The 17293-nt window shown below is 45.0% G+C and overlaps 1 protein-coding gene across 5 annotated transcripts in view; it reads right to left on the reverse strand.

The window, feature by feature from the left end:
- Positions 1 to 17293, reverse strand: part of LOC146855888 (protein NEDD1-like) — a 544173-nt gene that overhangs the window by 203638 nt on the left and 323242 nt on the right. The gene's annotated exons all lie outside the window — the stretch shown is intronic.

The following is a 17293-nucleotide window of genomic DNA, read 5'->3' on the forward strand; positions in this document are numbered from 1 at the left end:
TGTTATACTTGTTACCAGCACCAACCATTCCTTGAGGGCTGGTTTACACTCACCGCACACGCATCCAGCACAGACATCATTGATATGACCATGGTAATAAAAAGGATTCGAGCGCACGTGCCCATACCCAGTTCCACTATCTGTATCTGTGTGTTCATTATGCATGCAACATGCTGCCCCTGGGCCCTAACACATTACATTGTGCTCTGGACCGCGTATGCAACCAACTTACCTTTGACAGTGGGAGAAAACTTTCGTTATGTAACTTTGTCTCGGTCTTTGTACAAGTACGTACGGAGAGACTGGATTATTAGAGTACTGCAAGGAGAGTGTATAGTCAATTTATAAATGCGTGGGGATTGGCGGAGTGATTGTATAAGTACATATGTTGGCACAGCCTAACTCAGACAAGGAACTTGTCTCTAATTGGCTGCCCTCCATGTCCCAAAAACTGAAATTTGAACTTTGCATGGCCCTGTATTGCTACAGCTGCAATATTCCACTGAATGTGCAATAAACATTCACATCCACACAGATGTGTCATGTCCACCATCTTTCTTGTGTGGAACTATGGACCATGTTGTGGGACTTGGCTCACAGAGTGACCCATTGACGCTTGTGACCCAGGTGACAGCAGCACAACAACAAGAACACCCGCATGCCAGTGTTGCCAGATTTTTTAAGCATTCTCTAGCCCAAAGCCAACGAAAAAGTAGCCCAATGTTGCTACTTTAAGGAAGGAGGGGCAGGGACATCGTCAAGCAGGCGGTGAATGCATTGGAATTGATGTTGCAGCAGACTGCCAAGTAAATATTTGTCTAATAAAGCACTTTAACATACTAGTTTGCTGGAGCGTTGTATATATATTTATAATCTGGCAACTAGCACAAACCAAAATTTTACCGCACAACCGCGAAAAATATAGCGCAATTGTGTGTGATCTAGCCCAATCTGCCAACAGTGCTGCATCAGTGATACCTCATACAGCTCATGATGTAGCCATCCCCATAGCTCCGGAGTCATTTTTCACAGCCTCACGCAGGACTGGCATACGCCAGGCCAGCCCACTCTGCTTATGCTTACAGGGAAGGACAACAACGCTACATGGCCCAGATTTTCATTGTAGTGATCTGCCTGGTCACAAGTCTAGTAGTCAGTATGCCACAGCCACTCCCTCACGGCTGGTATACACCCACACCACACCCATTCAGCACAGGCATCACAGGACACGTGATCCTACCAATAAAAAAGACCGGGCGCACGTGCTCTACGCCATTTTAGAGTTGCTCCCACCGCATGCACTGTGATGGCCCGTCCCGGTGGTCCGGACACCTCATGTACGCCTGAGCCATCGAACAGGGGGGCCTACCGCCACGTGTGTGGCCCCACTGGTCACTGAGTTAGTGGCACCACAAGGACTGAGTGGGTGTGCAATCTGCAATGTTGATCGGTGCACTAGTATGCCCTCTGCCATGGAAAAATCAAGACTCAGAACCAAATGTAAGACTTGTAGGCTGGCGGAGCGCAGCTGCATGTTGTGGTGGGTGCCCTGTCCGCGAAAAGGTGAGCAATGAGGCCTGGGTGCGCAGCGGTGGGCAAATACGTCTGGGTGTCGGGAGTGGATGGGGTGCAGCTGCCTGGATGCACAAAGGCGGCATGGCAATTTAGGCATACGCAGTCGTATATACTTTGCCATTACTGATTCTGTACTATGTTTCAGATGTGGGAGCTTGAGGTCTCCACTAGGTCCCGGCACGTGGTTGGAGACACAGTGGTGGTGTAAAGGTGAGCTGTGAGGGTTTTGTCCACAGTATGGGCACTCACTCTCCCTCTTCATCTCTTCCTTTCTCTCCTTCACACTTTTTCTCTCTCTCTTCCTCTCACACTGCTTCTCTCTTTCTCTCTCTCTTCCTCTTGCTCTCTCTCACCGTTTCTCTCTCTCTTCGTCTATCTCACTCTCTCTCTTTCTCTGTCTTCCTCTCACTCTTTCTTTCTTTTTCTCTCTTCCTCTCTCTTTCTCTCTCTCTCTTCCTCTCTCTTTCTCTCTCTATCTCTCTTTCTCTCACCTTTGATGGACGCATGATGCACAATCTCATCTTGCTTTTTGTCTACCAGGCCTGCGATGATGCATGGCCATCCTGCAATCAACACTCAACTTGAATTGTGAGCTCGGCTTCGCCGCATGCACACATTGGGTGAGGAGGTTGCTTCGGCACGTGGTGGACCCTCTTCAACACACCCCGGTGGCGGAAGGTGAGCAGAGAGGCTTGTTGACGCTCCTCGGGCAGTGGGAGTGGATGGGGTGCAGCAGCCTGGGTGCGCAGCGGCTGTCACACCTCTGGGCAGTGGGAGTGGATGGGGTGCAGCAGCCTGGGTGTACAGCAGCAGGTAGACACCTCTGGGCAGTGGAAGTGGATGGGGTACACTAGCCTGGATACACAAAGGCTGGACAGCGATTTAGGCGTGCTCATTTGTATTTACTAATCCATTACGGATTCCATACTATGTTTCAGAGGACTAAGCTTGAGGGCTGCCCTACATCCCAGCACGTGGTTGGAGACACACCGGTGGCAGAAAGGTGAGCTGTGAGGATTTTCTCCACAGTGTCAACACTCACTCTCCCTATCCATCTCTTCCTCTCTCTCTCATTTTCTTTCTCTCTCTTCCTCATACACTGTTTCTCTCTCTCTTCCTCTATTACACTGTTTCTCTCTTTCTCTCTTCCTTGTATCTCACTCTCTCTCTTTCTCTGTCTTCCTCGCTCTCTCTCTTCCTCACCCTCACTCTTTCTCTCTCTCATCATTTCTCTCACTCTCTCTCTTTCTCTCTTCCTCTCTTTCACTTTCTCTCTCTCTTCGGCTCTCTCACTCTTTCTGTGACTTCCTCTCACTCATTTTCTCTCTCTCTTCCTCTCACTCCCACTGTTTCTCTCTTTCTCTCTGTCTTCCTCTCACTCTTTCTTTCTCTCTCTCTCTTTCGCTCTCCTTTGATGGACGCATGATGCACAATCTTATCTTGATTTTTATCTAACAGGCTGTGATTCACAAATCAATGTTCCCCCCCACACACCACCACAGCTGAACGCGTGTAGAACCTGCGATGATGCGTGGCCATCCTGACAACGCCTGAGAAAGTTGCTTCGGCACGTGGTGGACCCTCTTACACACATGCCGGTGGCAGAAGGTGAGCAGAGAGGCTTCTTTCCGCAGCAGCAGGCAGTCACCTCTGGGCGGTGGTAGTGGACAGTGTGCAGCAGCCTGGGCGCGCAAGAGCGCACAGACACCTCCGAGCAGTGGGAGTGGATGGGCTGCAGCAGCCTGAGTGTGCATTGGCGAAACAGAGAATTAGGTGTGTGAAGTTGTATGTACTCTGCAATTACAAATTCTATACTATCTTTCAGATGACTAAACTTGAGGGTGCACTATGTCCCGGCACATGGTTGGAGACAAACCGCTGGCACAAATGTGAGCTGCGAAGATTTTCTCTAGTGTCAACACTGCCTCTCCCTCTCTTCCTTTCTCTCTCTCACACTTTCTCTCCTTCTCGGTCTCTTTCTCTCTCTCATTCTTTCTTTCTCTCACTTCCTCTCTCTCTCTTGCTCTCTCTCTATTCCGCTCTCTCACACTTTTTCTCTCTCTCTCTTTTCCTTGTATCTTACTCTCGCTCTTTCTCTGTCTTCCTCTCTCTCTCTTTGTCTTCCTCTCCGTCACTCTTTCTCTCCTCTCTCTTTCTTTCTTCCTTGTATCTCAGTCTCTCTCTCTTTCTCTCTTTATTTGTCTTCCTCTCTCTCTCACTCTTTCTTAGTTTCTCTCTGTCTCCCTCACTCTTTCTCTTTTGCTGGACGCATGACACACCATCTTATCTTTCTTTTTGTCTTGCAGGCTGGGATTCACAAATGGTCCAGCGATGACACAACATGGCTGTAGATATTTTTATTTGTTGTTGTTTTGTTTTAATAAAATGTTTTATATGTAAATCCATACATGACTAAGATTCTTATTTGTCCAACCTCACAAGCATCTTCTTATTAATAATTTAACAACATTACCCAATTTTTTACGTTCCAGATTCCCTAACGTGACTGTCACATTTGTTTGTGGGGGGTGGGGTGAGGGGGGATGGCCGACAAGGAGCTCCTGCTGGGGGATGTCAGAGCAGTGTTGGGTGTCCGACCCGCATGATCGTTGCCTCCATTGCATCTGTTCTCAGAGACTTACAAGCCGGCGGGCTGGCTCGAAGATGAAGAACTGCGAGCCGACTGGCAGGCTCATAGAGGGAGAACCGCGGCCCGTCAGTTCGCAGAGGGAGAGCTGCAGGCCAGCTCACAGAGGAACACCTGCAGGCCGACTAGTATAGGGAAAGGTGCGGGCCATCGGCTTGCAAAGGGATAGCTGTGGAACAGTGGTGTGGGGAGAGGGAGCGTGAAGAGCGTATCTCGCAGAGAGAGACCTGCGGTATATTTCCAGTCTTGGCTTCACAGATACAACTGCGGGCCCGAAAACTCGCACCCGAAGAGCTGTGAGCCGACAATGGTTCACAGAGGGAGACTTGCGGGCCCAAGATTGTTGTTGGAGGTATGCTGTTGATGGGGGAAAAGGGTGCGTTACCTGCTGATGTAGGGAGACGCAGCGTGAAAGGGGTATCTCGCACAGACAGGGCTCCGGTATATTAAATTTTTTATATTTTCACTCGATGCGAGGCACAAGATGGCTGCTAACACTTCTTAATTATGTTACCATGTTTTGTCCAAGAAAACGAAAGAGCACTCCACTGCAGGCCACTTGATAACAAGCTTTTATTCAAATGCAGGAGCAAAACTGCTTGAAGTTGTCCAGACAAAGGGTGCCTAACGCGTTTCGAGTCTCCTGACTCTTGATCACAGGCTGGTGGCGGCATCAAGGAGCAGGAAGCAGTTCACGGCCATTATATCCCTCAGGTGGGACGTCACAGGTGAGTAAATTCTACGCCGTGCACTATGGGATTAGTAGTGCTGCTGTATTTGTTTGTGACCCTTCAGTGGGTTTGCTCCGCTTTGCCCAGTTCCAAATTTAATTACAACCCTCCAGTGGGCTCCCGACATCTCCAAGCAGTTCAATTCAAGGTCCGCTGTGACCGCGACGGGGCTGCGAAGAGTTCTGTGCCCCAGCGGCTCCGTTTTCCATTTCAACGGTGGTGCTCTTTCACGGCGGGACAGCCGTAATTAGGTTACCATTATTTGTCCAAGAAAACGAAAGAGCACTCCACTGCAGGCCACTTGATAACAAGCAAACCCACTGAAGGGTCACAAACAAATACAGCAGCACTACTAATTCCATAGTGCACGGCTTAGAATTTACTCACCTGTGACGTCCCACCTGAGGGATATAATGGCCATGAACTGCTTCCTGCTCCTTGATGCCGCCACCAGCCTGTGATCAAGAGTCAGGAGACTCGAAACGCGTTAGGCACCTTTTGTCTGGACAACTTCAAGCAGTGTCTGAAAAGGGAGAAATAATATAATGCTGGAAACGTCTTGAGGTAAATGAAGGTTTATTTCAAGCTTAATAGAGAACACCAGTTGAGTGCATCCTTCCTACTTGAAGTACGATCTACCAACTGTTAGTGGTAATCGTGGTTCAAAGAGGAGTTGGAGAGTACGAGAATACACAAGGTTAAATAATAATATATTATGCCAACGTTCACATACAAAGGAACAGAGCACATGCTAGAAGCATAATGTGCGCGTGAAATGCAGTGGCGCAAGCCTGTGTGCATGCACACTTAGTAATCAGCTCACTACAGTGCCCCAAAAGCCAACGCCATGTGTCTGTAGGGCAGCGCTGCCCGCTGGCTCAGGACTGCAGTACGGTCCAGCAGGTCCTTAAAATGAGACAGAGATGTAACTGAATGAGGTCAGAGATCACATCATTACGCACGGCAACATCGCTTGTTCGCACCTGCGCACCCAGGCTGATGCACCCCACCCCTCCCGCAGCACCGCGCTCAATTGCAGCCCCTTTGCACCCAGGCCCCACTGCTCACCTGCTGTCATTGTTGTGTGTCCAAACACGACAGCCAGCAGGGTTCACAATTCAAATTGAGTTTTGATTGCGATGATGGTGTACACCTCAAGGATCCCTTTTTTTATTGCGCATTGTGATATACGACGTGGATGCGGCCATATCACCGGAGGCAGTGTGGAAGAACTGGGACATGTGGCGTCGTCGTTATCCTATTTATACGTATGCAAAGTAGGCTTTGTTTTTTGAGGTAATGTTTCAGATGCATGGCCATCACACGTGGAAGGATCCTGAAAAGACCATGAATATTGATCAAGATGATCGTTGCATGTTGTGTGTAGTATAAGATATGTGTACAGAGCAAAAAACTTTTCAAAAAAGCTCTCGAAGCAGAAGAGGTGTCTCTCATCAAACGCTGTAGAGAGAATGACTAAAATGGGGGGGGGGTCTTCCAACTGTTAAAATGTTATGAACCAATCAAATGCTTTTTTTTAAGGTCACATGGCAATCGCGCACCAAGCGTGCAAGGAGGCCGCACCTGACGCTATTTTGAGAAAATATATTTACCATAATATAAGTTTATTACAGTTAGAAATATATAAATGTTTAAAATATTTTAGATTATCGCTTGCTCTCATATACACTTTAAACTTATTTACATATAGTTTTGAGACATAAAAAAAAAAATGAGGGAATGGCGTACCCGGCATGACACCATACGTCTATGATGTAACACAGGGCCTGGCAGCGTGCACTCATCGCATACGCAACGTTCAGCGGGCGTGACCCCATATGTACATGACGTAACGTGCGGCTTGGTACTGCGTACCCGTCACATACCAAAGTAGCAGCTAGCGAGACCTCATATACATATATGATGTTACGCGGGACGCGGTGCAATGAACCTGTCGGATACGAAATGAGCATCATTTACAATTTTAGCAATATAGCGGATAGGATTCACGTGCTAATGGAGCTTGGTACACTACCAGTACGGGACCCCAGTTTTCTCAAAAAGATATACCTATTTTTTTGAAGATATAAAACAATACATAATTTTTAAAGTAAAAAAAAAATGATAGAGTTCGAAAATATTACACAAAAAAAATAGAATATAGGTTTTATAAATATTAAAATATGAAATTAACATTTAAAAAACCTTTGAAATTCACTGAAAAAACCATAGGTTTTACAGACGTTATAGTTAGGAATTAGCATTTAAAAAACATTTGAAATTCACAAAAAAACCATAGGTTTCAGGGACTTTATAGTTAGTTGGACATTTGACTTATAAAACCATAGAAATTCCCCCGTTATAGTTCGTTGAGCCAGCTATAACCCGCGTGCCCGCAATGCACTGCTGATGACATCACATATAACATCACTCATGACATGGTCAGTGACATCACTGATGACATCATCGAGTGAATGTGTGTTTCTGTAAAGTTTAAACATTTTTCATATATATCTATGCCAAGGTGTATTGAAGAATGAGTGGAATTACAAGTGCCTGAAGGGATTATTTAGAAGGTGCATGACTGACTGTATAAGTGAGTGATTGAACGTGTGTTACTGAATGAATGGGTGTTAAAAATGGGGGTCTCTAGTTGGCAATGGCTGGCTACTGTCCAAGTAGGGACCCTTCTTCCCAAGTCAGTGTAAGACAGCTACACCCTTTGATAACCCCTGCTCAACCCTGTGGTAACGTAGCACGAGCAGCTAGGTTTATCTCAGCGGCAGTGCGTGAAGCATTTATGACCATACACAGTAACACAGAGAAGAACACTACACAGGGACACCACACAAGTAGATATAAAAAATAGGTATCTTTATATATAGACTTAACACAAGACCAATAACGATAAAAAGCCACAATACTGTAAAATAGGATTACTCTTGAAATGCTGCAAAAATAGTTCAAAGTGTGCAAAGAGGAGTTCAGTTCAAAGCAGTGGTCTCTGTGACCCTTTTACTTACAAAGTACCTGGATTTCGTAGCAAAACCAACAAAATGTTGCAAAGAAGCTGTAGCAATGATTTTCTGCACGAGAGGCCGGCGATGTGATGAATCCTTGTCGCGAGGGAGGAGAAGGTGCGCCGATCTGCTGATGCATGCAGGGACAAGGCGACAAACTTCTGCACGCTAGGCCGTTGATGCGATGACTCCTTGCCGCAAGGGAGGAGACGAGGCGACTATCCTGTTGTGTGTGCGATGGGGTTGCGTTGCGAAGAAATGGCGCTCCGCGAGGGAGCGACGATCCTGATGCGATTAAAATGGTGGACACCCGCGTCCGCGCTGCGATGTCGTGATGCGATGATCTGTGGGGTTAGCAAGCACTTGGCAGCCCGCAAACGTGTGATGCGATGACCTTTGGATTTAGCGAGCACATGGCAGCCCGCAAACATGACATGCGGTGATTTTTGGTTGCGAGCACTCAGCGGCAGCAGCGCGATGATTTTCCGGTGCGCTCTCAACTGCGGCGGCTCGCAAATGTGAGTTAGCGACGATTTCAGCACTCTCTTCTCTGTAGTAGAACTAGAGGCCCTGGAACTCACAGGAGCCTCACCTGCAGATAGAAATCCTCGCTGGGAGGAATCAGGAGGCTGGTGGTGGAGTCTGATGTGCCTGAGACTTCAGCAGGAGGCTAGTTCTCTCCAAGCTCTTGGGTGATTACTTTAGCAAGATTAATAAAAGTTCTCTCAAAGTCCTTTTACCTCTTCTTCCAAGTCCAATGGTAACCACTGCAGGCCAATCCAAGAAACAGCACACAAGCACAAGGATAGTCACCTCCTTCAGTTACACGGACAGAGGTTTGTCTTGATGTCCAGGAGCAATACAAATTGTAGGGGGTTCAGCACAGATATTTATACCCCAAAAGTCTTTGTTCTCAAGAGCTACAAGTCACTGAACCCAGGCAGAACCAGTTCTTTACCAGGCTACATCCTTCCTTTCAGAAAGAGGGGGTCTGCCATCAGACGCACAGTAGGAGGTGGAGCCAGCATTCACCTTGCCAGGCACAGCCCTATTCAGGTCAAGGAGCTACCCCTCCCCATACTCCAATGCAGATCTCTCTATTCAACCCAGGTCTGACTCAGCCTGCCCTGTCCCTCCAAAACCAGACAGCCAATACACATAACAGCAGAGCACACTGGAAGGCTTAGGCAAGAAAATACCTACTTTCTAAAAGTGGTATTTTCAAACACAGAATATAAAAATAAACTTCACTAAAAGATGTATTTTATTATTCTGAGCTCAGGCATACTAAATTCGATTTTCTACCATGTTCCTTGGGTCAGTTACGACTATAGGATGTAATAGTCAAACTGCCCATTCTGGCCTATGGAGAACAGGTAGCCTTACAGTAGTGAAAAACAAAATTGGGTGTAATTCACTACCAGGACATGCTACACACACCAAGGCATGTCCTACCTTACACATACGATGCACCCTACCATAGGGGTGGCTTACATGATGCCAAGGGAAGGTTCAGGGGCTGGGAAGTGGGTGCACTTCACAGCCAAGATGGCAGTTCTGGACTGCACACAGACTCTGCAGTGCCAGGTCTGAGACACACTTTACAAGCTGCTTCTGTGGGTGGCGCAAGCCAGCGCTGCAGGCCCAGCAGCAGCATTTGGTTTACCAGCCCTGGGCACACACAGGCCATGCTACTAGGGACTAGCAAGTAAACAAAATAAGCCAATCACGGATATACCAATTCACGTCATATTTACACAGGGAGCATTCGCGCTGTGGCACTGAATGGTAGTGGCACAGCGCCCAGAGCATCTAACACCAGCATAAACAGAGGAGACAACAGCGAAAAAAGGAAGGGAGACCCATGCCAATGGTGCCAGGTCTAACAATGGGTTAGTGACTAAACTGTGTGAAAGTCTGTCTTAGTCTCTCAGTTGGTGTGTGAGCAACTGCATGGGTTGGTGAGTGTCTATATTGGTTATTGATTTGTTGTCTGAGTATTTGTATGGGTGCCTGAGTGTCTGTGTGAGTGGGTGGGGTGTGTGTGTGACTCTGTGCATAGATGTCTGAGTGGGTGATTCACTGGTTGTGTGGATTCAAAAGTGCATCTGGGAAGGGCTGTATGGGTGAGTTAGTGTGTGTATGGGTGTGTTGGTGAGTGAATGAATGTCTCAGTGGTATATGTGTGACTAACAACATATGTTTTAAGGCAGTATATGTGAATGTTGGAGTATATAAATGACTATACGTGAGAGTAAGTTATTTGAAGAGTGGGTGTATAAATGAGTGTCTGCTTGTATCAGTGATTGTATGACAGTAAGTATGTGTTAGTATCTGCATAAATAAGTGATGTGGTGTGTGTATAAATAACTGAGTTGGTGTGTATAACTGTATATATGAGTAAATGGGTATGTGATTGATTCTTTGCATGACTAACTAGGTGTGTGAGTAACTCTACGGATGAGTGGCGGAGTGTGACTGTATGTATAGGTGTATTGATAAGTAACTGCATGTATAAGTGACTGGATGTGAGTGTAGACCTAGGAAATAGTCGGTGTATGTAGTATCTGGCATTGTTGTGTGTATGGGTTCAAAAATAGTAGTCTGTATTTTAGAGTGGGTGTATCAAAGTTTATATTAGGGCATCAGTATGTGCATCAGATTATCACGTGGATGATGTCATCAGTGATGTCATCAGCGATGTCATTTGAGATGTCATCAGTGATGTCACTGACCATGTCATGAGTGATGTAATATGTGACGTCATCAGCAGTGCATTGCGGGCACGCGAGTTATAGTTAGCTCAACTAACTATAATGGGGGAATTTCTATGGGTTTATTTGAAGTCAAATGTCCCTGAAACCTATGGTTTTTTAGTTAATTACAAATGTTTTTTAAATGCTAATTCCTAACCATAACGTCTGTAAAACCTATGGTTTTTTCAGTGAAAATATATATACATATATATACATATACACCAGTAGGTAGATACAGTTAGGACATTTTCCATAGGAAATTCGCAACATTCTATTTGGAATAACTTTGGCGCCGATTGACGAATCTTCGCGAAATTTTCCAAACTTTTGGCCACCTCTGGTCCGCTCCTATCCTGAATGTTTCACGGTGATTAGTGAGGCAGGGGCTGAGAAAAAAGGGGTGTCCCACAATGCATTTTCCCCATGTATTTTCCCATAGGACCTTTAGCCGCAGCTACAGCCTGAACTGCTGAACGAAATTACATCAAATTTGGCAAAGAGGTAGTCCTCAGTTCAGACTCGTGCCTTTTGCTCAAATGGTGTAAATCCGTTCAGTAGTTCCAGAGAAAATTACAGTTAAAAGTACATATATATCTATGGCCTTGGAGGATCCGCGCACCCTCCCGATCACAAGCTGAATTTTAATTGGCTGCCAACACTCTGAATCAGGAAGTGCTGGCAGCCATCTTGTGCCTTGGTAGAACCGAGGCACAAGAAACCCCCCCCAAAAAGTCACAAAACGCAAAAAGGGGGCAGGGTAGAAACACCCTGACCCCCTAGGGGGACCGCCAACCCCGGGGCAACTTGTCCGTGTGGGAGGGGGGCCACGCGGCCCCCCTCCTGGAGCCAATGATGGCCCTGGGGACTGCCACCCCCCAGGGCCAGCTCCTGCAGTGTCCCAGGGTGCCCACCCCCGGGACACTGCTGTTTGCAATGACAGGGCGGGAGCCTCGCGGCTCCCATCCTGTCATTGCAAACTGCTTTGTTTCATTGAAGCAAGAGCAGGGAAACCTGCTCTTGCTTCAATGAAGCAAAGCTGATTGCTGTTCCACATGGGGAGCAGCATGTTAGCTGCTCCCCATGTTGAACAGCAATGCCGGCAGAAAAGATTGGGATCGGGCCGGAGGCCACGCCCCCTCCTTACACCACTCTGCAAACGCGCCCCCTGGCACGTTTGCAGAGGGGGGACTAATTCCCCTTGAATACTGGGGGTCCCTGGGGGCCAACTAGCCCGCCAGGAACCTCCAGTATGCGCCACGGGGCTGCGTTGCAGAGAGGTGTAATGAGGCCACACCCCTTTTGACACCTCTCTGCAACGCAGCTCCATGGCGCTTACTGGAGGTACCTGGTGGCCTAGTTGGCCGCTAGGGGACCTCAGGATTCAAGGGGACTTAATCCCCCAACTTAAAACGCGCCACGGGGTGCGTTTGCACAGTGGTGAAGGTAGGGGGCGGGGCCTGAGGTGATACTGTGCAAACACTCCCTGTGGCGCATTTTAATTTAGGTAATTAATTCCTCTTCAATCCAGGGGTCCCCTAGGGGCCAACTAGCCCACCAGGTACCTCCAGGAAGCGCCACGGAGCTGCATTGCAGAGTGTTGTAAAAAGGGGCATGGCTTCTGAACACCGCTCTGCAACTCAGCTCCTTGATGCATACTGGAGGTACCTGGTGGGCTAGTTGGCCCCCAGGGGACCGCAGGATTGAAGAGGAATTAATTCCCCAACTTAAAACGCGCCACAGGGCGTGTTTGCACACGTCACCTCAGGCCCCACCCCCTTCCTTTACCATTGTACAAATATTCCTCTAAAATCAGCCGAACTACGAATTCCGATGTACTCACCTGTTATCAGGAGAGAACCCAGGGCTGCATCTTTTAGCCCAGCACTGACACTGAAAAATAATTCTAAGCGTACTTACCAGTAACTTGTATTTCCTTCCATAGGAATCCATTGTGTGGTTTTCAGCAGAAAATTTTCTAAGTGTCCATTTTTTAAACGTACAAATATTCCTCTAAAATCAGCCGAACTACGAATTCCGATTTACTCACCTGTACTCAGGAGAGAACCCAGTGCTGCATCTTTTAGCCCAGCACTGACCCTGAAAAGTAATTCTGAGCGTACTTACCAGTAACTTGTATTTCCTTCCATAGGAATCCATTGTGTGGTTTTCAGCAGAAAATGTTCTAAGTGTCAATTTTGAAACGTAGAAATATTCCTCTAAAATCAGCCGAACTACGAATTCCGATTTACTCACCTGTAATCAGGAGAGAACCCAGTACTGCATCTTTTAGCCCAGCACTGACCCTGAAGAGTAATTCTAAGCGTACTTACCAGTAACTTGTATTTCCTTCCATAGGAATCCATTTTGTGGTTTTCACCAGAAAATTTTCAGTGTCCATTTTTGAAACGTACAAATATTCCTCTAAAATCAGCTGAACTACGAATTCCGATTTACTCACCTGTTATCAGGAGAGAACCCAGGGCTGCATCTTTTAGCCCAGCACTGACCCGGAAGAGTAATTCTAAGCGTACTTACCAGTAACTTGTATTTCCTTCCATAGGAATCCATTGTGTGATTTTCACCAGAAAAGTTTCTAAGCGTCTATTTTCACAAACTAAAAATATTCCTAAAAAATCGTCTGTATGACTTAAACACATTCTTTCAACTGTTTACAGGAGGTTGGCCAGTGCTGGATCCATGATCCACCACTGAGTAAGAAAAAGTAATGATAACACTACTTACCTGCTAAGTGAATTTTCTGCCATAGGATAACATTGGTGATTCTATGTGAAAAAATTTCTAAGTGTCAACTTTTAAAATACAATAATATTCCTTAAAAATAACTACTGTAACCAAAGCGCTTTTACTCAACTGTTTACAGGAGATGTCCAAGGACTGAATCTAGGATCCAGTCCTGTGGTTAGAAAAGTAATCCATAAAGTAACTAATTGCATTTCACTAGAGATTCACATTGAGCTCAATGTTGCTTTGTGTTTGAAATTGTGTTGCCCATTACAACAACTGTAACTACTGTACTTAAAAGTCTGTTGCCTATTTGCCAAGTATTTAAACTAAAGTAATTCATTCTGTGAAAGTATATTTTGTATTGTAATGTATAATGTAATTATAACGTAATTAAAAAAAATATATCTAAAAATAGTTAAAAAATATAGTAAATCATTATCAAGACAATCAGTATAACAATTAATACATTCAAAATTGTCATTTACAAAACCTTTGAAATTCACTGAAAAAACCATAGGTATCAGACCTGATATAGTTAGGAATTAGCATTTAAAAAACCTTTGAAATTCACTGAAAAAACCACAGGTTTCAGGGGCGTTATAGTTAGGAATTGGCATTTAAAAAACCTTAGAAATTCACTGAAAAAAACATAGGTTTCAGGGGCGTTATAAGCACATCAACAACTCAAGTGAAAATGCTCTACCTTGATGTATATGGATGGATCAAAGAGATCTCTCTGATTAAACAGCCAAATCAGCCACCATTGGGAGAAGAACACAAACACATGAATGGCAATAAGGGGTTGGTGATAATATTATTATATTTTTATTTTTTTTGATACAAAAGTTCGATTAGTGAATCTACAGATAACTCATAGGTTAGAAATAAACAATACAAAAAGTATGATGATTGATAGTGATATATACACAAAATAATCAAAAATGGGCCCCCATCAGGGATTGAAGAGAGTATATGTACAATTAAATAACAATCATATAATCAGGCATACTATACATTCATACACAGTCAATCTTAAAGGGTAAAACATACATTTACTCTTCTTAAAAGATAAGAGAAAAGAGGTGAGCAGAGGGAAAATCTCCTCGTAGTGTAAGGGTGTCTCGGAGTTAGACACCGCTGGGTAATTTAAGGGGGATGCGCCAAATCAAAAACAACAGGACACGCCGACGCGCGTTTCGGTGCAATCACCCACTTAATAGGGTGCCACCTTCTTCAGGGCGTTTTCTTTAGTTTCAGGGGGCCTGCAAATAAGTAACAATAGAAAAAGTAAAAAAAAAGAACAATAAAAAAGGGGATATATAAATCAGGATAAATCACTATTAAGGCTCACATAGTCAGAACTCTAAATTTCTACTTAATAGTAGAGCAATGTTAGGGTGAATCATATTTCTTAATGGAGCAAATAAGTTCACAGGTCACCGATAGACCACAATTTAGGTGGCATGCAGACACTCACATTGGGTGCGATGTAAAATATATGGATACTAAGCATTTCGACCAAAATTAGATAGACAGTTTAAATCTGGAGTAAAAAATGCACCAAGTTGGTCATCTCTCATGGGATGGGTCGCCCATGAGCAAACCAAAGACAGAGATCTAAGAAACTGAACACAAGATACATCAGAAAACATACATGAGGGTAACAATCCCTGCTTGAGAGGAATATAATGATTTAATACAAATAAAGGTGTTTAAAGTGTGTTTTGAAGTCTCACCCAACTCGAGTTAGAACGAAACCTCAAGGATGGTAGGAATCGGTAGCAACAGATGCGAGGGATAGTTCCACTTGCGATGGGTATCCTAAATGGTAAAAACAATTCAAAAGTGGGACAAAATAAGTCGTTGTAGAGCTTGCTAGATGTCCGATCTTAAAGCCAGAGTCATAGGACAAATGAGGAATTATGCTTGCCTTTCAATTTAGGCGGCCGAGTTTATCATAGGAAAAATCTTCGGAGTTCATAGAAATTCCACAAGGTGAGTTGAAAGCGGTAATTGGCTAAGTAGATACCTGCAAGGTTAAGAACACAAGCTAGATAGTGCTAATGATGATGCCGGCTCAAGGTGAACAAGTGCAGAGCATCAATTCACAGTTATAAATAAAAAGCGTGAACTAAATGAAGTGTGGCTAAGTGGGAAGAGATGCTAAACTAGGGAATTCGTTGAGTACTGATGGTTTAAAAAGGATAATAATGAGACCAATTAGTCTTACCTAGAGGTAAATATAACAATAGTTAAGAGGCGGCTGTGTGCTCAATGATAAAAACTCTTGAATCCTGAGGGGAATGTCCCCTCGTGTTTGGAGGTCGGCTCCGTGAAATCCGGAGATAGCTGGAAAATTGCATCAACAAGAAATAATTACTTAATTAATTTCGAGAAAAACAGAAGAGTTACAGGTTAGAGTTAGCTGAACAGAGTAGGTGGATTGCCAAAACGCTAAATAGAATAATTAAGCAGTTTCGTAGTACCTTGTGGGAGGACGTACGATGTTCAACGGGCAATGATAATCGTGTTCGGATCACAGTGGAATTGATGCATAGAAAAAACCGGGGGACGGCCACTCAATAGCGGATGATGTTAGTTATCAAGAACGATGAAACTGTCACAGAAAATAAAAAGAAAAAGATATAAAAGAGACATAATTGAAAAGAACCTCGATGACGGGAAAGACTTATACACGGTAAACACGGGTAAGGTGATGGACTGTATAGCAAAATGCGAAGTTAAAAACAGCCCAAAATGATAAAGAAAACGACTACGCTTATAATTGTGTACCTGGATGTGAGCTTCATGATGTCCAGAGCCGACGAGGGGCACACGGGCCGAGGTTCAAGTGGAAAGGTTACCGTAGCCGGGAACCGCGGGAAACGCAGATCACAACGTCAGAACTTTAAATATACCCGTCGGCCAATCACAGGACAGCAGAGCCTAGACGTGCATGGGCCAATCGGAGGAAAGCATTTACAATGCCGAAATGGATGAGAGCTTTAACTCAATCGACAAGAATACAAAAGTCAAAGGAGAGGATGTTTTGAATGAATTCACAAGGGCAAGTTATAACCCTACTTGCGGAGGTAAACACATGGAGATTGATCCTTCAGAGAAAGCGCCGATAAATCTGTTTCTGCATAAGCAAAGGCGTGATTATCGAACTGTGATAGAGAAACAGTCTGAGGTGGCGCATAATACATGAACCATATTGCGTAAAGCCAAAATTTGCACAAAATAACATCACAGGGGAGGAACAGCGGGATGGAATTATAAAAATTTGCACAGAATTGCCACGCTGGAGAAGAACAAATAGATGGAATTATAAAATTGCGTTTTCCCATGGAAGGGATTCATTCAGGCCGTTTTTCTGGGAGTCTAGAAGAAAAATCCAAAAAACCTGCAGTTTCTTACGAATATTGGTGATATTGGCGCCCTTATGGCATTGTATTTTTTCCAGAATTGCATAGCGTAAATCGCTTTCATTGTGGTTGGCCTCTTTCCAATGGGAAACGAGTGGGGCTGAGAGATTGTTTCGTCTGATGTTTGATTTGTGCTCTCCAATACGTATCCTGCATTCCCTACCCGTTTCCCCAACATAGGGTAATTCACACGGGCACAGGATAACGTAAATACAATTGGTGGTACGGCAGTTGGTCATTTCTCCCAATTCAACTGAACGATGGCGGAAGTTGATCCTATCGCCTACCATGGTGTTCGCACATGCATGGCATGTTCCACATTTGTGGTGGCCACGGACTGGTTGGTTGCCCGTGATGGATCGCTGTACAAGTGATGGCTTAGGGCTGTTGT

Source organism: Triturus cristatus, chromosome 4_1, assembly GCF_964204655.1.
Source record: "Triturus cristatus chromosome 4_1, aTriCri1.1, whole genome shotgun sequence".
In the NCBI taxonomy this organism is placed as follows: domain Eukaryota; kingdom Metazoa; phylum Chordata; class Amphibia; order Caudata; family Salamandridae; genus Triturus; species Triturus cristatus.